Source organism: Myxine glutinosa, chromosome 5 (assembly GCF_964187855.1).
Source record: "Myxine glutinosa chromosome 5, kmMyxGlut1.1, whole genome shotgun sequence".
NCBI lineage: Eukaryota > Metazoa > Chordata > Myxini > Myxiniformes > Myxinidae > Myxine > Myxine glutinosa.
In genome coordinates, this window is record NC_136265.1 from 193371191 (window position 1) to 193393646 (window position 22456).

General features: G+C 47.9%; 1 long non-coding RNA gene and 2 other non-coding genes across 3 annotated transcripts in view; 2 read left to right on the forward strand and 1 right to left on the reverse strand.

Annotated features, from left to right (window-relative positions):
* The window catches only part of LOC144892446 (uncharacterized), a 689374-nt gene that overhangs the window by 421942 nt on the left and 244976 nt on the right, over positions 1 to 22456 (reverse strand). The gene's annotated exons all lie outside the window — the stretch shown is intronic.
* On the forward strand, positions 9531 to 9603 carry TRNAV-AAC (transfer RNA valine (anticodon AAC)). Its single transcript has one exon. It is a non-coding gene; the product is annotated as a tRNA-Val (tRNA).
* On the forward strand, positions 17395 to 17467 carry TRNAV-AAC (transfer RNA valine (anticodon AAC)). Its single transcript has one exon. It is a non-coding gene; the product is annotated as a tRNA-Val (tRNA).

The following is a 22456-nucleotide window of genomic DNA, read 5'->3' on the forward strand; positions in this document are numbered from 1 at the left end:
TCAATTCTTTCGACTCGCGTTCGAGCGCAGTTCCTTCAGTGTATTTGATTTATCAGGGGTGTGTTCCATTACCAGAGGGTGTTTCATTCTCAGGGGGTGTTCCATTCCCAGGGGTGTGTTTCATTCCCAGGGGGTGTTCCATTACCAGAGGGTGTTTCATTCTCAGAGGGTGTTCCATTCCCAGGGGTGTGTTTCTGTCATGTATGCAGTGCAAATATTCACCGTTGTATCCCTACACCGGGACCGGGTTGTATCCCTACACCAGACCTCGGATGGCGCTGCTGTGAATCGGGCCTTGATCGGCAGAGTGAATAAACGCGTACGACAATTGATCGCAAGTTGTCGAGATACATTCCATGGCGACGAGGATAAACATCTAGACCATGACTTCTTTCGGCCATATCGATGAATTCGACCCTCATGAGGGGATTTTGACACGTATTCTGAGCGGTTGTCTTTCTACTTCGAGGCGAACGGCATCGCGACTGAAGGCCGGATGAAGGCCGTCTTCCTGTCCGTTTGCGGAGGTGAGACGTTCACACTTGTTAAAAATCTGATTCGGCCTCGGACAATCCAGGAGCTCACGTATGCAGAGCTCAAGGCCGCTTTGAAGGAACATTGCAACCCATCTCCTTCAGTCATCCTGTGTCGGTTTAATTTTTACATGTGCAGACAGCAGCAAGGTCAGTCGATCGCAGACTTCATTGCACACCTAAAAAAAACTGTCACATCTGTGTGAGTTTGGGGACACGATCGATGACATGCTTCGTGATTTGCTGGTGGTTGGCATGTCCGATGACCGCACTCGTGAACGCCTGCTTGCTGAGAGAAGACTGACGTTCCAAAATGCCAGAGACACCGCCATTTCCATGGAAAGTGCTGAACGCAACGCTGCAAGCATCGGTGCCACTCGCTCGTCTGGTACCAGCCCTGCTGTGAATCGGTTGGATCATGTTCAGCCAAAACGTTGGAACAAGGCTCCTCGTCAGAAGCCAGTGCAGTCTCAAACCCACAACAACTGTTTTCGGTGCAACGGAAAGCACCCTCCGGAGTCCTGTCGGTTCAAAGATGCCACCTGCCATTTCTGTTCGAAAACTGGCCATATTGCTCCAGCTTGCATCACTTGCAAATCGGGAAAAGGAAAAGCTGCTGACAAGATTCATCAGTTTATCGGTTCGGAGGAACCCGAGCTTGACCAGGTGAGCTCTGTTTCCGACAACTCAGAATCGTATGACCTGCTTCATATTGATTCTCACCATAGGCGGGACCCTCTTCTTGCCAATGTTGTCGTCAACAATCGATCATTGCAAATGGAGGTCGACACTGGTGCGGCCGTCTCGCTCATCAGCCATGCTGTTTTCACAAACCTGTGGAGTGATGCTGACCGACCCCATCTGAAACCTACTACCTATGGACTCTCCACCTATACAGGTGAGAAGATTGTTCCCTGCGGTACATGTGACGTCACGGTGGGCTACGATAACCGTGAGTTTCACCTACCCCTGATCGTCATTACTGGAAAGGGCCCTTCCTTACTCGGCAGGAACTGGTTGAGCATAATTCGACTGAAGTGGGAAAGCATTCATCAACTCCGGGCAGCCAACATTTCTCCTACCGCAGCATACACACTCAAAAATGTGCTGGATACGTACCCGGATGTCTTCAAGGATGAGCTTGGAACCTTGAAAGGACATATGGCTAAACTCAGGGTTGACCGGGATGCCAATCCTATATTTTGCAGGGCTCGCCCAGTCCCTTTCGCCCTGCGTGAGCGGATTGACAAGGAACTGGATCATCTTGAAAATCTGGGGATCATCGAGCAAATCCAGTATGCCGAATGGGCGGCGCCCATCGTTCCGGTCATAAAATCGGACCAGTCCATCCGCATATGTGGAGATTATAAAATGACCGTGAACAGGTGTTCTTCATTGGATAAATATCCAATCCCGAGGATCGAAGACCTCTATGCTCGTCTCACGGGAGGCAAGACTTTTACGAAACTCGATCTCAAATCCGCCTATCTACAGCTCTGCTTGGACGAGAATTCGAAACAGTATCTTACCATCAACACGCATCGTGGGTTGTACAGGTACCACCGACTTTGTTTTGGAGTGAAATCTGCACCTGGAATTTATCAGCGTGTCATGGACAGTTTGTTTGCCGCCGAACGCAACGTCGTTTGTTACCAGGATGATATTCTGGTTACTGGTCGTACGGACGCGGAACATCTACAGAACCTGGAGAGAGTTCTGAAGAAGATTTCGGACTCCGGCCTACGTTTGCGTCGAGACAAGTGCAAGTTTATGGTGCCATCAGTCACGTACCTGGGTCATACGATTGATGCCGAGGGTCTACACCCGACAGATGAGAAAGTCCGAGCTATCAAGGATGCTCCTGCTCCACGAGATGTGACCGAATTGAAGTCATACCTCGGTTTGCTTCAGTTCTATGGTCGTTACATCCCGAATGTGACCGACGTTTTGGGCCCCCTTTATCGGCTTTTGAGGAAAGGAGTCTCCTGGAGCTGGGGGTTTACTGAACAATCAGCATTCCAGACCTCTAAGGATCTGCTCAAATCGTCCAATGTTCTCATTCATTTTGATCCAGAGAAGGATCTTGTGCTGACATGCGATTCCTGTCGGTATGGAGTGGGGAGTGTATTATCACACGTGATGCCTGACGGTACGGAAAGACCGGTTGCATTTGCATCCAGAACGTTGTCCCCGGCAGAGAAAAACTATTCCCAACTTGACAAGGAAGGATTGGGAATCGTTTTCGGCGTCGGCAAATTTCGCCAGTACCTTCTTGGACATCATTTCAAGATTCGCACTGATCACAAGCCGCTGATCAGTCTGTTTGGTCCAACTAAGGCGACATCTGACACACTACCGCCCAGGATCATCCGCTGGTCCCTGTTTCTCGCTGCTTATGACTACACCATATGTTATAAGCCCGGTTCGTCTATCACAAATGCAGATGCCATGAGTCGGTTACCCCTTCCAGAATCCGTTGATGATTCGCCTACACCAGGATCCATTATCGCACTGATGGATCATCTGGAAGATTGTGCTGTTGATTCCGGCCAGATCCGCACTCATACTCGACGAGACCCCGTTCTGTCCAGAACTGTCCAGGCTGTACAGCTTGGATGGCATTTGCTACCTGAGGGTGACCCAGATTTTGCGGCTTTTAAAGCACGTAAAAACGAACTCAGCGTGGAAAATGGTTGCCTACTCTGGGGATGTCGTGTCGTGATCTCAAAAAAATCTGCGTTCCAGGGTCATGGATGAAATCCATGACTGTCACCCCGGGATTGTGAAGATGAAGTCACTCGCCAGAAACTATGTGTGGTGGCCGAATCTTGATGCTGATATCGAACATCATGTTCGACATTGTTACCCCTGCCAGAGCACCCGGAATACACCTGCGAAAGCGCCACTGCATCCCTGGGAATGGCCCAGCGAACCGTGGCATCGCCTACATCTCGATTATGCAGGGCCTATTAACGGCAGCATGATTCTAATAATTACGGACGCGCACACAAAATGGATTGATGCCTATGTGACGCGTGGTACTACGTCAGCCATTGTCATCGAAAGACTCAGACGCTGTTTCGCCACTCATGGTCTGCCCAGGATGATCGTGAGTGATAACGGTTCGTGTTTTTCCAGTACCGAGTTTGCCAAGTTCACACGTCGGAACGGCATCAAACATAAGTTTGTCAGCCCACATCACCAGGCTTCAAATGGCTTGGCCGAACGATCCGTGGGAATCATCAAATCCGGATTGCAGAAACTTCAGGAGGGAACCCTGGAAACAAAGCTGTCTCGTCTCCTGTTCAAATACCGTATCACGCCACAATCAACAACCGGTGCAGCTCCGTCTGAGTTATTGATGAAACGACACTTGAGATCGACACTTGACAATCTCAAACCAGACATATCATCAAATGTTTATCAGAGCCAGCTTAATCAAAAGTTGGTGCACGATAAGACGTCCAACAGTCGATGTATCAACATTGGAGATCCAGTGTTTGCCCGAAATTTTGGTGCAGGTGCGACGTGGCTACCGGGGGACATCATCGAGAAGCCAGGTCCACTGTCCTGCGTGATTCGCCTGCAGGACGGCCGCGAAATTCGTCGACATCAGGACCACATAACCTACCGTCACTGTGAGTCGATGGAGCCTGTAGCATCGTCACAGTCAGGACAACAGTTCGACCCGCCACTGCCGGAGATCGTCGTGGCCGCTCCAGCCGGCTCGGATGCCCCGAAAACCTCTGCGAACGCTACACCCTTCGTGGAGACCAAAGGAATCACCTCAGACTCTGTATCCACTGGTACACCGCCACCCAAAGGAATCACCTCGGACTCTGTATCCACTGGTACACCGCCACCCAAAGGAATCACCTCGGACTCTGTATCCACTGGTACACCGCAACGCTCAATGCGTGAGAGAAAAGCACCCGACCGGTTGAATCTTTGAAGATGTTTTTTTTCACGTTGACACATGTTCTATTTTCACGTATTTTCATTATTCTCATAACCGTTTGCACACATATTTTCACATGTTTTGGAAATGTTGCTTTTGAAATGTCAATTCTGGAAATCTAGCACGTATTGCTCGTGGTAATTTTGGACTTAAAGGGGAGGATGTCATGTATGCAGTGCAAATATTCACGGTTGTATCCCTACACCGGGACCGGGTTGTATCCCTACGCCAGACCTCGGATGGCGCTGCTGTGAATCGGGCCTTGATCGGCGGAGTGAATAAACGCGTACGACAATTGATCGCAAATTGTCGAGATACTTTACAGTTTCATTCCCATGGGGTGTTCCATTACCATGGGTGTGTTTGATTATCAGGGGTGTTTCATTCTCAGGGGTTGTTCCATTACCAGGGGTGTTTCATTCTCAGGGGGTGTTCCATTACCAGGGGTGTTTCATTCTCAGGGGGTGTTCAATTACTAGAGGGCGTTTCATTCTCAGGGGGTGTTCCATTACCAGGGTTGTTTCATTCTCAGGGGGTGTTCCATTACCAGGGGTGTTTCATTCTCAGGGGGTGTTCCATTACCAGGGGTGTGTTTGATTATCAGGGGTGTGTTTCATTACCAGGGGTGTGTTTCATTATCAGGGGTGTGTTTCATTACCATGGGGGTGTTCCATTCTCAGGGGGTGTTCCATTACCAGGGGAGTGTTTCATAACCAGGCGTGTGTTTCGTTACCAGGGTGTGTTTCATTACCAGGGGTGTGTTTCTTTACCAGGGGTGTGTTTCATTACCAGGGGTGTGTTTCTTTACCAGGGGTGTGTTTCATTACCAGGGGAGTGTTTCATTACCAGGGGTGTGTTTCATTACCAGGAATGTGTTTCTTTACCAGGGGTGTGTTCCATTACCAGGGATGATGTTCCATTACCAGGGGTGTGTTTCGTTACCAGGGATGATGTTCCATTACCAGGGGTGTGTTTCGTTACCAGGGGTGTGTTTCATTACCAGGGGTGTGTTTCATTACAAGGGGTGTGTTTCATTACCAGGGATGATGTTCCATTACCAGGGGTGTGTTTCATTACCAGGGATGATGTTCCATTACCAGGGGTGTGTTTCGTTACCAGGGGTGTGTTTCATTACCAGGGGTGTGTTTCATTACAAGGGGTGTGTTTCATTACCAGGGATGATGTTCCATTACCATGGGTGTGTTTCGTTACCAGGGGTGTGTTTCATTACCAGGGGGGTGTTTCATTACCAGGGGTGTGTTTCATTACCAGGGGTGTGTTTCATTACCAGAGGTGTGTTCTATTCCCAAGGGTGTTTTCCATTACCAAGGGTGTGTTCCATTACCAGCAGTGTTCAGTTACCAAGGTCTTGCAGAGCACTCACCAAGCAGCTTAAGCGCTCAAGCAAGCACTCCGTTTGTAACCTATGACAACTGATACTACTTCTCATCTGCTTGCCTCACTGAGGGGGCTCGCGAACCCCACAACTTTCCGTCTTCCGCCTCTGCCCACATTTACGTGGCCTCCGGCCAATCTGACCTAGCTTGGGAGCCTTGGCTGGCTCCAGGTTCGATGGGTTGTTGACCGTGGTAAAGGTCCATGGCAAATTTCTGAATGATATGGACCGGTACATGATGTTCAATGAAGCGGTGGACATGTCCAAACAGAGAGTGTCTCCTGAAATATCGAGTGCGATCGGGCTGAGTTTCGTGACCTCACAAATGGTCCTGTTTGAGACTCAGTCACACCCCGGAATCCCAATGATGCGGCCTTTCCGATTCAACCAGACACCTCAGGGCTCAGCATCCAGATGGATGAATGTTGGAGCTCAGGTAGGGGAAGTGGTCCAATGACTCCATGACCATGCCTGAGGTAGGTACTGGTGGTGGGGAAGGGGTATTTGGGGAAGGGTGGGGGTCGGCGACCCATGGCAACATTCTGTGCCTTGATTTATTTTGCCATGCAGGGCATGAGGCCTTGGCTTCAGCAACCGATTCAGGGCAAGTGAACACGACTAGCCAGTGGACAGGGTCTCTCACAAATAGGGCAACATCATTTGCATAGAATAGATCGCTGATGACTTCTCCACCAACATCAAATCCTACCTGATCTGTATGCCTTGATATGACACAGTGCCTTCACACACTGTACTTCCCTGCAAATGTCTGCTGCTCTTCTTCTGCTCCAATCAGTTCATCTGACCATATGCTTGTTAAAGTGGACATCTCTCTGGCCATTCTCAGAGAGCCTCCTCAGCGTCGACGGGTCTGACATTTCACTCAGGCCAACCGGCATGGTCTTCAAGCAGCCGTCAATCATCTGGACTGATCTCCCATCTCTACCACCTCTGACATAAACTCATCCTGGGAATTCTTCCAAAGTAAACTGGTCTTTCTCATGCACAGATTTATCCCATCCCATCTTCAGTTGTTATACCTTTCCTCCCGTCCATGGTACATGGAATCTTGTGTTAAGGCGGTTGCCCTGAAACAACTTGCCTTCTCCTCCTGGAATGCAAATCCCACAGAAGGCAATCTCATTTCCTTTCAGAAAGGCCGGAACAAGTGTGTGTCTACCCTCAGGAGAGCCAGGAAACAATATCTCTCCATTCTCAAGAGCGTCTGGTCAAATCTGTTTCTGGTGTTTGTTCCCCTTCCATCCCCCCCTTACCTCAAGCGGCGACACAGCTGATTCCACACGTGAAAAAGCTGAATGCCTCAACTCTGTGTTTGCCTCAAAATATTGTGTCCCAAACCCGTCTCTCTCTGTACCCACCGTACCCAGTCATACCCAGCTGCTCCTGGGCTCTGTGCCCTTCTCTCCTGACAAGGTGGAGAAGTTTCTGTCAATCCTCGACTCTGATTCTGCAACTGGACCAGACGGCATCAGCCCACGCATCCTAAAATCCCTTTGCACACCCCTCTCTCCGTTCTCTTCACCCTCTCTTTTTCTCAAGGCCATCTGCCATCAGCTTAAAAATCAGCCGACATTACCGCTTTACACAAAAAGGTGCAAAAACAGATCCCTGCAACTACAGATAAATCAGCCTGCTCCCAATTATCAGCAAAGTCATGGAATCCATCATTGCTTCGGATATCAACTCCTTCCTCTTCTCCAATGGCTTGATCTCTGATCATCAATTTGGATTCAGACCAGGCCACTCCACCCTGGACATACTGCTTCTGCTGTCTTAAAAATGGATGGAGGTCCTCAATGTCAAACAGGAAATTAGAGCTGTCTCCGTTGACATATCACGTGCCTTCGATAGGGTCGAGCACCCCACTCTGCTCACCAAACTCTCCTCTTATGGTATCCATGGAAATCTCCATGCATGGCTTGCGGACTTCGTCTCTAGTCGTAGTCAACGTGTGGCCCTGAATGGATTTCTCTCATCTCACCTTCCTGTTCTGGCTGGAGTTCCCCAAGGTAGTGTTCTGGGCCCTGTGCTTTTTCTGGTCTTCATCAATGATCTCTCTGACTCTCTGGAAAATCCTCTCTATCTCTTTGCTGATGACTCTACTCTCTGCCGCTCTATTCCTCATCCCTCAGATCGGCAGTCTGCAGCCTCCTCACTCTCTGCAGACCTGGACAAAATCACAGACTGGTTAAGCAAGTGTAACATGTCTTTCAACCCTGACAAATCTCACGTTGGGTGTTTTTGGTCTTTTGGTTCTTTGGTGTCTTTTCTGCTTTTGGGGTATTTTAAGTTTTCGGGGTCTTTTGGGACTTCAGGGCCTTTTGCGTATTTTGGGTCTTTGGGGTCCACTGGGTCTTCAGGTTATTTTCAGTCTTTTTTGGTATTTTGGTTGTTCTGGATCCTTTGGGTCCTCGGGGTCTTTTGGGGTATTTAGGGACCTTGGGGTCTTTTGGGTCCTCTTGGTACTTTATGTTAAGTATTTCAGGAGACAATTGTGGGTGGCATCAAGTCAGCTGTCCATCCAATGGGTGAAGAGAGTGCCTCGCATTTCATACATACATACATACATACATACATACATACATACATACATACATACATACATACATACATACATCCATACAAACATACATACATACAAACATACATATGTCGGTTTGTTGACTTAGGACTTGAGACTGAGAAAGGATCAACTGATATATTTATTGGATTCGTCAATACACCGACTGTGGAGAGCAAAGTGTCGAAGAAGAAGCTCACAAAAGACCAACTTCCCAACTGAATGCTCCAAACGAGTTCGATTAAGGCTTCATTATATATAGGGGTTGGGTCTAGCTTTCAGGATAAGAGACACAAAGGATGGATTCATCTGCCCCACCCGTGGTCCTTTCCTGTTATTCAGTTAATTAAAAGTTCAGGAAAAGTACAGGGAGATAAGGAAGGGACAACCATAAATATGTCGACATAAAGAATTGGCAAGGCTGTAGGAGTCAGCTTGCAACCAAGGACCATGGAGAGAGGGGAACAGGTGGATTTTGACAGAGAAAAGGATTGTGCCATCACAAGGCATAAGTCATACAAAATGAATATGATTCCTAAAAAGGATACAACAAGCTTCCAATAATGCCTTAAAAGGATATAATAGGTCTCCAAAGGATATAAAAGGATATAAAAGGATATAAAAGGATATAAAAGTATATTTGTTTGTTCCAAAACATATAATTGGTTATATTTGTTAATTACTCAAACAACAGATAAGACAAAAGGAGGAGGAGGATCTCAAGTCTACATACATACATACATACATACATACGTACATACATGCAAACAAACACTTGCTCCATGACACATAGATTATTAACTGTGTTATACTTTCTGATTCCACTTGAAGCAAAACTCAATTGATGCGAAATAAGCGATAAACCTCAGAATTTAATTTATTATTTGTGTTCAAAATTGAAGAAAATTGTGATTCTTTTTTTTAACGATTAGTAAATAACGTCACGAACAGTTGAACATGGCATGAGGAATGGAGAACATGAGTTGCTCTGAACGATAGATTCACACATGTTGATGTTTCGTTCTTCATCAAGACTACAAAATGCTCGACTCCATCAACCAGGTTTCCGTAGTGTAGTGGTTATCACGTTCGCCTAACACACGAAAGGTCCCCGGTTCGAAACCGGGCGGAAACAATATTTATTTATTACATGGGATTTTTCTCTCGAACCCGTCGCTGTTTTTACCCCGCTTACGCGAAGCGAACATTGGGGTTCGGCAGCTCGTTCTCTTCTGGCGGTTCCGCAAGAACACAGTTGCACTTTTTTGCAAGTTTGTTGATCACTCCGGTTTGTGCGTTTTAGTCAGGGCCCTTAGGGATATTTTGGGGCCGTTTGGTTCAAATTCTTCCAAAAGCACCAAATTTGGCCCAGATGTTGCCCATGCCATACTCTTTCGATTTTTGACGGGCGCCAGGAAGGGCGCCCCCCCCCCCCCGGGGGCCCCATATTGGCGAAATACTAAATGGCCGCCACCCGGATTAGAGGAAAATCAGTTAAATTGTAGCGGTTACCGCTGGATGCACACAATCGCCTTGCACCGGCCAGAACACGGCCAGACGCGCCTCTCCCGGGCATGCCCGGACTCACTGTTCCCGGGCACGCCCGAACCTCCCGGGCACGCCCGGTCTCGTCTTTCCCGGGCATGCCCGCTCTCGCCTTTCCAGGGCTCGCCCAGAGCGTCCGGGCATGCCCGCTATCGCCTTTTCAGGGCTCGCCCAGAGCGTCCGGGCATGCCCGCTCTCCCCTTTCCAGGGCTCGCCCAGAGCGCCCGGGCACGCCCGCTATCGCCTTTCCAGTGCTCGTCCAGAGCGCCCGGGCACGCCCAGCCTCGACTTGCCAGGCCGCAGCCAAACACGCCCGGGCAGGTCCAGACTCGCCTTTCCAAGGCTCGCCCTTGACACCCGGGCATGCCCGGTATAGCTTTTGCCGGGCAAACTTCCCGACATAAATGTGTATATATATTGCTGCCCGATAAACGGGCTTGTCAGAATACCTGAGCTGTTTTGTTTCAATAAAGCAACTCGGACGAATTCCGTCTTTGGTCGCGTCAATTCTTTCGACTCGCGTTGGAGCGCAGTTCCTTCATTGGTGACCTACCGACATGGATACGGCAGTGACGCTTAAACTGCCTACCTTCTGGGAGGCTCACGCGGCTGTTTGGTTCGCTCAGGCAGACTCTCAGTTCGCCCTGCGAGGCATCACCGTGGACGACACCCGCTTCCATCATGTTGTGGCGGCGCTCGGTTCCGCCACCGCGGCCCGCGCCTTGAGCCTCCTCGAGCACCCGCCGGCTGCTGACAAATACGACGCGCTGAAGACACTCCTCCTCGACGCTTTCGCCCTCTCACCGGCAGCACGCGCACGGCGCCTGCTCGCTCTGCCCGAGCTCGGCGACACGCGCCCGTCCGAGCACATGGACTATATGCTCTAGTTGCTCGGTGAGCACTCTCCGGATTTTCTGTTCCGCGAGCTGTTCCTTCGCCAGCTGCCTCACCCGGTACGCCTCGCCCTGGCTGGCACGTTGATCACGGATTCCCGCGCCCTCGCCAGGGAAGCCGATAAGATCTCCTCGGCGGGCCAGCACATCGGCGCAGTTACCTGGAGCCCGCCGCCGTCCGAGGCGACGCCTACGACACCCGAGCGCCCTGCGCGGTTGGAGGCCGAACTGCCGGTGCAACTGGCGGCCGCCACGCCGCACCGCCCGCTTCCGACACGACGGCCGGGGCCTCCACCTGACCGGGCGTGGTGTTATTACCACGCCGGGTTCGGACACAAGGCTCGGACGTGCCGGCCCCCGTGCACTTTCGGCAGGTCGGGAAACGGCCGGGCCGGCGTTCATTCCCAGCCATGAGCACCGGCCACTCGGGCAACTTGCTGTTTATTCGGGACAAAGCGTCTGGGCGGCGTTTCCTGTGTGACACCGGCGCCCAACTGAGCGTCATACCCGCCTCCGAGCAGGACAGGCGGGACGCCGTTTGCGGCCCCTCTTTGGTCGCTGCTAATGGCTCGGCCATACGCACTTTCGGCCCACGCGTCGTCACCCTCTGCTTCGGCAGCCAGCGTTTTCAATGGACTTTTGTGACCGCCTGCGTCCCCATGGCTTTGCTGGGCGCCGACTTCCTCTGCGCGCACGGGCTGCTGGTCGACGTCAAACGTCGTCGCCTTGTCAACGCCGAGACCTTCAGCTCCCTCGCGTGCACGATGAGCAGCTCCGCGCCGACCGAACTGGCGTGCGCCCTCCCGGCAGCGAACGAGTTCGCTCGCCTGCTCGCGGAATTCCCGGCCCTCACGCGGCCGATGTTTTCGGCCGTCGCGGTGCGGCACGGGATCGAGCACCACATACCCACTACGGGCCCGCCGGTCTACGCCAGGGCCCGCCGCCTCGACCCGGCCAAGCTCGCCGTGGCGAAGGCCGAGTTCGACGCGTTGGAGCACCTCGGCATCGTGCGGCGCTCCGATAGCGCGTGGGCCTCGCCACTGCACATCGTGCCAAAGCCGGGGGGTGGATGGCGCCCGTGTGGCGACTACCGCCGTCTCAACGACGCTACCACCCCCGACAGGTACCCGATCCCGCATATTCAGGACTTTTCCGCCCGTTTGGCGGGACGGGTCATCTTTTCGAAAATTGACCTGATACGGGGCTACCACCAGGTACCTGTCCGGGCGGCTGACGTCCCGAAGACGGCCGTCATCACGCCGTTCGGCCTGTTCCAATTTTTGCGGATGCCGTTTGGCCTCAAGAACGCGGCCCAGGCGTTCCAGCGCTTGATGGACGGCGTGCTGCGCGACCTGCCGTTTCTTTTCATCTATCTGGACGATATCCTCGTCGCCAGCACGTCCCGCGCCGAGCACCTCCTCCACCTCCGAACACTGTTCGGTCGCCTCAGCGAGCACGGCTTAATTGTCAACCCGGTCAAATGCCACTTCGGCGCGACGACCGTTGACTTTTTGGGCCACCGCATCACCAAGACCGGGGCCGTGCCGCTGCCGACCAAGGTCGAGGCCATCACCACGTTCCCGCGTCCCCGTTCCATCAAGGCCCTCCAAGAGTTCCTCGGCATGGTGAATTTTTATCACCGATTCGTGCCCCGCGCTGCTCAGCTCATGCGGCCCCTTTACGAGGCCCTCCGGGGCAAGCCGGCCAAGCATGACATTGTTTGGTCCGCGGCCATGGACGCGGCCTTCGCCAGCGCCAAACGGGCCCTCGCCGACGCAACGCTGCTGGCTCACCCGGTGCTCAACGCGCCCATCGCCCTCACTACGGACGCCTCCAACTACGCGGTGGGCGCCGTCCATGAGCAATGGGTGGACGGGGTTTGGCAGCCACTCGCTTTTTTCAGCCGGCAACTCCGGCCGAACGAGTTAAACTACAGCACGTTCGACCGCGAGCTGCTCGGGCTATTCCTGGCCGTTCGCCATTTCCGACACCTCCTGGAGGGCCGCCCGTTCACGGCTTTCGTCGACCACAAGCCGTTGGTCTACGCAATGGCTAAGGTCACGGAGCCGTGGTCGGCCCGCCAGCAGCGCCACCTCTCCGCCGTGTCGGAGTTCACCACGGATATCCGGCACGTCACCGGCAAAGACAACGCCGTGGCCGACTGTCTTTCTCGGGCCAGCGCGAACGCGGTCCACCTCGGCGTGGACTTCGCGCTCATGGCGGCCGACCAGACCACCGACGCCTCGGTGCAGGCACTCCGTGCGGCGGACACGGGCCTCTGCCTGGCCGACATTCCCTTCGCGGGCACCGTCCTGCTCTGCGACGTCTCCCAGGGCCAGCCTCGCCCCATCGTGCCCGTTTCCTGGCAGCGCCGCATCTTCGCCTCCATCCACGGCCTTTCTCACCCGGGCCGGAAAGCTTCTCAGAAGCTGGTGTCGGCGCGTTTCGTCTGGCACGGCCTTCGACGAAACATCCGTGACTGGGCCAACGCCTGCACGGCCTGCCAGCGGGTCAAGGTCCACCGCTACACCCAGGCCCCGCTGGCACCTTTCGCCGTGCCTGAATGGCATTTCGACCACATCCACGTGGACCTGGTGGGTCCCCTGCCCCCCTCGCAGGGGTTCACCCACCTGCTCACCATGGTGGACAGGACCACCAGGTGGCCGGAGGCCGTGCCCCTCGCCTCCACCACCACCGCCGACGTGGCGCAGGCGTTCATCGCCACCTGGGTCGCGCGCTTCGGCGCACCAGCGGACATCTCGTCCGACCGCGGCCCACAGTTCACGTCTGAGCTTTGGGGCGCGGTCGCCCGTTCGTTGGGGGTCACGCTGCACCGCACCACGGCCTACCACCCCCAAGCCAACGGGTTGTGCGAGCGGTTTCACCGCTCCATGAAGGCCGCACTCATGGCCGGCCTTCAGGACGACGGTTGGGCCGACCGGCTGCCGTGGGTCCTTTTGGGCCTTCGCACGGCCCCCAAGGAAGACCTCCAGGCGTCCGCCGCCGAGCTCGTCTACGGCCAGCCGCTCCGCGTCCCGGGCGAATTCGTGCCCGACGCTACCAGTCCCTGGTCCGCCGCTCGCCAGGGCTCGGACCTCCAGGAGGCCGCCCGACGATTTGCCCCCGTGCCGACGTCCCGCCACGGTGGCCCCCAGTCCTACGTCCCCCCGGCGCTTCGCACAGCGGAGTACGTCTTTGTGCGTCATGACGCGCACCGGGGGCCACTCCGGCCGCCGTACGACGGGCCCTTCCGGGTCCTGCGACGGGGCAACAAGTCTTTCATCGTCGACTTCGGCCGGGTCATCCGGACCCCCCTTAAATTGACCCTGCCGGTGCAGGTCGATTCTGGAGGGGCGTGTGTAGCGGTTACCGCTGGATGCACACAATCGCCTTGCACCGGCCAGAACACGGCCAGACGCGCCTCTCCCGGGCATGCCCGGACTCACTGTTCCCGGGCACGCCCGAACCTCCCGGGCACGCCCGGTCTCGTCTTTCCCGGGCATGCCCGCTCTCGCCTTTCCAGGGCTCGCCCAGAGCGTCCGGGCATGCCCGCTATCGCCTTTTCAGGGCTCGCCCAGAGCGTCCGGGCATGCCCGCTATCGCCTTTCCAGGGCTCGCCCAGAGCGCCCGGGCACGCCCAGCCTCGACTTGCCAGGCCGCAGCCAAACACGCCCGGGCAGGTCCAGACTCGCCTTTCCAAGGCTTGCCCTTGACACCCGGGCATGCCCGGTATAGCTTTTGCCGGGCAAACTTCCCGACATAAATGTGTATATATATTGCTGCCCGATAAACGGGCTTGGGAGAATACCTGAGCTGTTTTGTTTCAATAAAGCAACTCGGACGAATTCCGTCTTTGGTCGCGTCAATTCTTTCGACTCGCGTTGGAGCGCAGTTCCTTCAAAATAACCAAAAGGGTTGGAATCATGTATGATACCACTTTTCAGGGGTTTTCGAGGTCGAGGAATCCAATTATGATGTTATTTTGATGATTCGAGGTCAAGGTCAACCCTCAAGGTCATCTTAAATGTCATTTTTGAGTCAAACATGTCGGTTTTTTAGTTTTTTGTCAAGATTTACGCGAGGTTCACCATTTTATGTTTCTGGGTTGGGTAATCGAACTCTGACCTTATTTTTGACAATTGGAGGAAATATTTACATGTCTATTTCCTAATTTTCAGGCATATGCAGTTCATCAGTCTAATTACAAAGGTACGGATTTTGATGTTTTATGAACTGTATGCCATATCCTTGTGTTTAATTTTTGTGCGATCATGATCCGGGTTCATGTATACATGATTGCATACATGTCATAAATATGACGTCATAGGTCATGTGACCTGGGGGCCATATTGGATTTTATGAAAACCTTAAAAATGGATCCCTGCCTTCATTTTTCGATCGATTCATTTTGAACTTTGACCACTTATAGTACGCCATGTGATTGGATGCATATCCTAATTATGACGTCATAGGTCAGGTGACATGGCGGGATGGACCGGTATGGTCCCCGGATCATACCGCCCTTGGCGCCCGTCAAAAATCGAAAGAGTATGGCATGGGCAACATCTGCGCCAAATTTGATGCTTTTGGAAGAATTTGAATCAAAATATCCCTGAGGGCCCTGACTATTTGTGTTTGTCTGTCCGCTCACTTATACTTGCTTACACGTCACAATTTTAAACCGATATTCACGAAACTTCATCAAATGGTAGAGTTCGTGGTCCGACAAAATCCTATATATTTTGAGGTCAAAAGGTCAACAAAGGCCAAAGGTCAACCACTTTTTTCCAATTTCAAAAATTCTCAATTTTCATCCAATTGACTTGAAATTTGAATAGGATTTACATATCGCCTAATTGAATTCAACCACCCACTATTTTTGAGATCAGCGGAGGCCAAAAGGTCAACATAGGCCATAGGTCAACCACTTTAAAAAAAACAATTAAATCCTCAATTTTCATCCAATTGACTTGAAATTGGAATGGTATTTTTATATCGGCTAACTGAATTCAACCACCAACTATTTTTGAGATCAACGTAGATCAATAGGCCAAAGGTCAACCACCTTTTTTCAAATTTCTAAAATCCTCAATTTTCAACCGATTCACTTGAAATTTCAAAAGGATTTTCATGTCAGGTTAGTGAAACCAACCACCAACTATTTTTGAGGTCAACATAGGCCAAATTTCTAAAATTGTCAATTTTCATCCAATTAACTTGAACTTTGAAGACGATTTGCGTATCAGGTCACTGAATTTAACGGTTAATTATTTTTGAGGTCAAAATGATGCTCGGACTGAGTGCCATTCTACTTTGTTCTGTTTTGCCAAGTGTCACTCTATGAGTGATTTTGCATTGTGTCTGCCTGCAATCACCGACATGGCACAATTCTAAACCGACCATCATAAACCTTACGAAGTTGGAGAGGAAGTCACTTTTTGAATTTGAGGTGAAAGGTCAACTTGAGGTCAAATTTCTAAAATTGTCAATTTCATCCGATTGACTTGAAAATTGAACAGGATTTGCCTCATGGTTAAATAAGTTGGGGAACCAACTATTTTTGAGGTCAAATGGTCAAAGATCAACTGAAGATCAAATTTCTAAAATCATGAATTTTCGTCAAGAAATCATCAATTTTCATCACATTAACTTGAAAATTCAACATCAAATGCACAGTTCATCAGTGAGTTGGGAAACCAACTCTTTGAGGTGAAAAGGTCAAAGGTCAACTAAAGGTCAAGCTTCTAAAATCATAACGTTTCATGAAGAAATTATCAATTTTCATCGTATTAACTTGAAAATTCAACATCAGCTACACAGTTGATCAGTTCGTTGGGAAACCAACTATTTTGTTGTCAAAAGGTCAAAAGTCAACTAAAGGTCAAACTTCTAAGATCATCAATTGTCATGTAGAAAATGCCTCAATTCCATCCTATTAACTTGACAACTAAACACCAATTGCCTCATGCAGCCGTGAATTGGGAAAACATTTATTTTGAGATGAAAAGGTCAAAGGTCACCTCATGATCAAACCTGTAAAATCATCAATTTTCATCTGAAAGATGATCAATTTTATTCTGATTGACCCGACCTTTGATGAAGATCCTCAATTTAAACCGTAATGAAATGGGAAATCTGATGTATCCATGGCAACTGTTTTTTGCGGGGGGGGGGGCTGGATTTTTGTTCGTCTTTTTTGTTTGTCTGATTGTGAACAGGATATCTCAGAAAGTTGTGGATGGATTCAGACGAAATTCGGTGAATTTCAGTTAATTCAGACGAAAAACCTCAGAATTTAATTTATTATTTGTGTTCAAAATTGAAGAAAATGGTGATTTTTTTTTTTACGATTAGTAAATAACGTCACGAACAGTTGAACATGACATGAGGAATGAAGGAGAACATGAGTTGCTCTGAACGACAGATTCACACATGTTGATGTTTCGTTCTTCATCAAGACTACATAAATGCTCGACTCCACCAACCAGGTTTCCGTAGTGTAGTGGTTATCACATTCGCCTAACACGCGAAAGGTCCCCGGTTCGAAACCGGGCGGAAACAATATTGATCTATTACATGAGATTTTTCTCTCGAACCCGTCGCTGTTTTTACCCCGCTTACGCGAAACGAACATTGGGGTTTTCGGCCGGCAGCGCAGAGCATTTTGGTCAAATGAACAAGATACCAATATCCGAGTACAGAAACATTTATTGTGTTACCTAACATATTCAGATATGGATGTCTGCCGGGGACCCCCTGCTGCGTGGGGCTCCTGGGGCCCAAAGAGGGGGGCCAAATAATGGGCTGGACCAAACATTGGGGGTACCACATGAAACCAAGTGGACATCAACAGGTACATCTCTCAGAGCACAGAGTGACCACCGCCAGACAAATTTCCCTCTGCATAGGCCCCCCCCCAGACTCCCCTCAAAGGGTCCCAAAATTTGGGCTGGATTAAACATCGGAGTTACCACATGAAACCAAGTTAAAATGAACAATTACACTCTACGAAGTATAAAAAACCCATCGCCAGACAGATTGTCTGCTGCATAAGGCCCGCCAGACACACCCTAAAAAAGTTGACCCTGGGGGCACTGTGGTAGAATTGGCCGAGAACATATATCAAAAGTACCACATAAAACCAAGTGGAAATCAACAGGTACATCTCACAGAGCACAGAATTACCACCGCCAGACAAATTTTCCTCTCATAGGCCCCCCCAGACCCCCCTCAAAGGGTCCCAAAATTTGGGGTGGATTAAACGTGGAAGGTACCACATCCCAATCCAAGTAATGTGTGTTTCCAAGGCCGCACGGTACCCCTTGATGTGTTATACACTGCATCTGATCACATGCCTATCACTTTTCTATTCACTGCTTCTCTGTTATCAACACCTGAAGGTTCACGAAGGCCACAAAGGAGTGTTTTGTAAAACAGCAACATTTCTCCTGGCAGGTCAGGTGAACATGACTTGAGTGTCTCTACAGATGTTGGAGTCGGTGTTATAGATTTGGGCATTGCCTGTATTGCAGTTCGAAGATGAAGTGCCGCAGTGCGAATCACATGGACGTGCTTGTCATCATCCTTATGGAGGCTTGCTCTAGCATCAGCATCAGACATACTGGAACTGCATACAAAATTTCCTTTTCGATGGTCACACATAGAAACTGAAATTTTGTCCCCAAATTTGTCCTTTATCTTCTTTATCAACGCCTGTGCTGTGTAGCTTTCAATCTCGTCTGGTGTCCCACCTGCACTTAGAAATTCAGACTTGTATAATTCAAGAATCGAAGAAGACAGCATTGCCTTGCGATTGCCAATGACTTCCATCTCGATTAGAGCTGATATTATTCCGAAGGTAGTAGAATGCAGTCGCCTATTCGAAACTAGAAAAGTGATAGGCATGTCATCAGATGCAGTGTATAACACATCAAGGGGTACCGTGCGGCCTTGGAAACACACATTACTTGGATTGGAATGTGGTACCTCCCATCTTTAATCCAGCCCAAATTTTGAGACCCTTTGAGGGGGATCTGGGGGGGCCTATACAGAGGCAAATTTGTCTGGCGGTGGTCACTCTGTGCTCTGTGAGATGTAAGTAGTGTATATATGTTGCTTCTGGGACACTCTCATTTTCCCATTGACTTACATGTTAATTTTTCCCCTCCCTCATTGCCCCTAAACACCTCTATTTCTCTCACCCTGTTCTTTACGAACCTTCTAACCTTTTGACATGTTATCCTTATTCATTAGACCACTTAAACAATGGTCCTTCTGTGTGAACCTGTGATCCTTCTGACCTTATGGACCTTTTAACCTTTTACTCTTAATATCATCTGGTGAATCATCTTTGACCCACTCACACAACGACCCTACAAATATTTGTTTATGCGTGGGAAATAATTTAATTCTCTTGCCACTCCCTTCACCATCTAATATATTAACAAAAAAGATGTTTGAGTTTGGTTCTTCATCAAGATATTTTAACTGAGCTAAGCTAAAATGGTAAACCTCCCTCAATGTTCTTGTTTGAGCGCCTCCAGTGCCACATACCATTTTTAAATTAAAGTATATATTTTCCTGACAACCATCAAAGTTTTCCGTCCACTCAAAAATATTTCCATCTTTTTTACCCAATTCACCGGTATTTAAATTAATTCTCTTATTTGTTTTGTAAATTGTTTTACCAGTTGTCTTTTCAATTATACCTATTTGATATTTTTCACATTCGTTATGTTTACCATTTATATACCAAGGTTGATTACACCTCCACTCTTTAGTCTGGTTGGTACTTGGTTCTATCATTTATATAATAGTAAAAAAGGCAGCGGTAGCCCGTTAAAATCCCCAACCCCCCCTTTTTAACTTATCACTTATATATATCTTATCACTTATATATATCTTACCACTTATGTATATCTTATCACTCATATATATCTTATCACTTATATATATCTTATCACTTATATACTTATATAACCATAAGGGAGACTATCCATTCCATTTTCTAAAATAAACCTCTTATCATCAAAAGCCCCCAATGCTTTCTTATTTATCTCTTCTGAATATAATTGATGTTTATAACTTCTTATTCCATTAATCTTTCGAAACTCTTCTTTCTTTGTTGTTAAACAGTTATAATAATCATTAAAGTTTATTGTTTCTTTAATGACATTTTTCTTTATGCCTTTTAACTTCTTATCAGTTTTTTCAACGTTATTCACAATGTATTTATAAGCATAAGCCTTAGACCTCAATCCCACAAATTCACTCATTACATTTCCTCCTAATTCATCCTTAAACTTTCCAATCACCTTTTTATTTTTAGAAGAGAACAACTCACTCTCTGGACTGTAATTACTAGTGTCATAGATATTAATGTCCTTTTTCATGTCTGAATAAACATCATCAGTATTAATTTGCAAAATAAAACTATCATATAAAGTAGATTAACATAATTTTGATATTTCTTCCTCAAGTTATTATAAAAGTAATCATACATTAATGACTTTGATAAATCAAGAATTGATGTTCCAATATAAATAGGTTTGTTCATTTCAATACTCTCTTTAATCAAATGGATCGCACAAAAGTTCTCAGTAAAGACCTCAGCTCTAGTAAAACTCGGTCTATTAATTAATTTTGATGCTTGTTTCCAAGATGTTGATAGTCTGATATTTTGTCTTTTTCTCACATTTTCCATGGTCTTACCAAAGACCGCATTATTCATCAATTTATAAAAGTCTTTCTCAAAATCTGTTTTTGACTCTGTTCTTCTTTGTGTATTAAAATCAATGTACCCCTTCAACCAATGACTTTGATTGAACTTTAGAACCCTATGGATCTTCTCTACTCTTAGACCTTTTGATAAATATTGTCGCAAATTTCTTTGGTGTAGAACATAATTTTTCTTGTTATATAATGTAGTAAGTAATTTTTCTGTTGATTCACCTATATTAAATGATTGTTGATAATCACTTAACCACTCCTTCTTTGGACTTTCCTTTTCACAAGCAAATGGGAGATCTTTGTGTAGGTTATGAAGTTCCTCTGGATATTTCAAATCGACCTCAAAATAATAACCAACCTTTGAATCATCCAATTCTTTTTGTGTAGAGATACATACATCTTGTAAAACCTTTTTGTAATCTTTTTCCTTTACCCATCTAAGTTTTCCATAAGGAAGAGCCTGAGACATTGCCCAGCCATACAGGTTGTTCGCATCATAATACATCAAGTAGGAGCTCTCTACCGATGGATCATAATTTGGAATGTACTTGTTATTTGCTTTAGCATATCTCTTTGAACAGACTTGTGAAATTCCGCCTCTCTTTGCCTTTTCAATCATCAAAAGCATATCTACATCGGTTATCAAATCCAAAGCTTGTTTTGTCATTTTTAACATCGCGCTCCAAGCCAATCCAGGAGCAGTGTAATAGTGAGCAGGATCCAATCCATATCCAGAATGACAGATTGTTCTGAAAGCCTCAAACACATCAGCCAACAAAAGCACATCAGTTTTGAGGTACAAATCGTGATACTCACCAAGATTCTTAATGTTATATTTTTTCCAAACATTTTGTGCGTGTACATAATCTTTATCAGATATATGACTATTATTTAATTTGTTATAGAAATTTTCTTTTAAAGGAAGTTGTGTTTCATTGAATCTCTCAAATGAGTCCATATAGTCATAGGGGTAAATTCCCTTTTGTGTTAGAAAATCTTTATCTAAAAAATACTCTGAAAGACATGGAAACTCTTTTAGAATTTGAACCAAGTTAGCCAATGGACTTGCCATGAATTTAAATGTATCAAGAAATCTGATATGAGTAATAGGAGATGTGTGAATTGTTTTTGTGAATGAAATGTATTTCTGATCCGTGTTTGGAATTGCTGAGATACTTCCAGAAGTCTTTGAGAGTTCCTTGATAAATAGATGTGTATCATAATGAGCGTTGTTATGAAGAAAGACAGGAATGAAAGAGGGGAGTTGATAATTAATATTACAACTTTGATGAGCCGGACCTCTATATTTACCAGTGAGATGACAATGGTCTCTAACCTTTAGACCTTTACCAATTTTCTCCTCACAAATATGACAGACATTGTTTTTTATAAATTCTCTTTTTTCTTTACTTGTTAAGGACATTGGTTTATCGGTTTCTCTCATTATCTTGGTTAATCGAACACAGTCTTTTTCTAGTCGTTTCACAAACTCCTCTGGGGTATTTGAGCCTCTATACATCTCTAACTTGTTATATTTATCACCAACGGATGATTTGATATAATAACAAAAACCACAAGGAGTATGTTTTTGATATTTATTTGTGTATGATTCTTTTGGATCTGGAGAAGCAGTATCAATTTTTTCTAAAATACTTTCAAAATCAGCATATATAACAAATGGATGTTTTATTGTTTTCTTTTCATCTTTGAATGTGATCTTTGAGCCTTTTTTAGGCATGTTGATTACCGTTGATTTATGTTCACCACAATAATTTGAATGTTTATCTAATCTTTCTTGTGTATGGAAGAAGTTAAGACAAC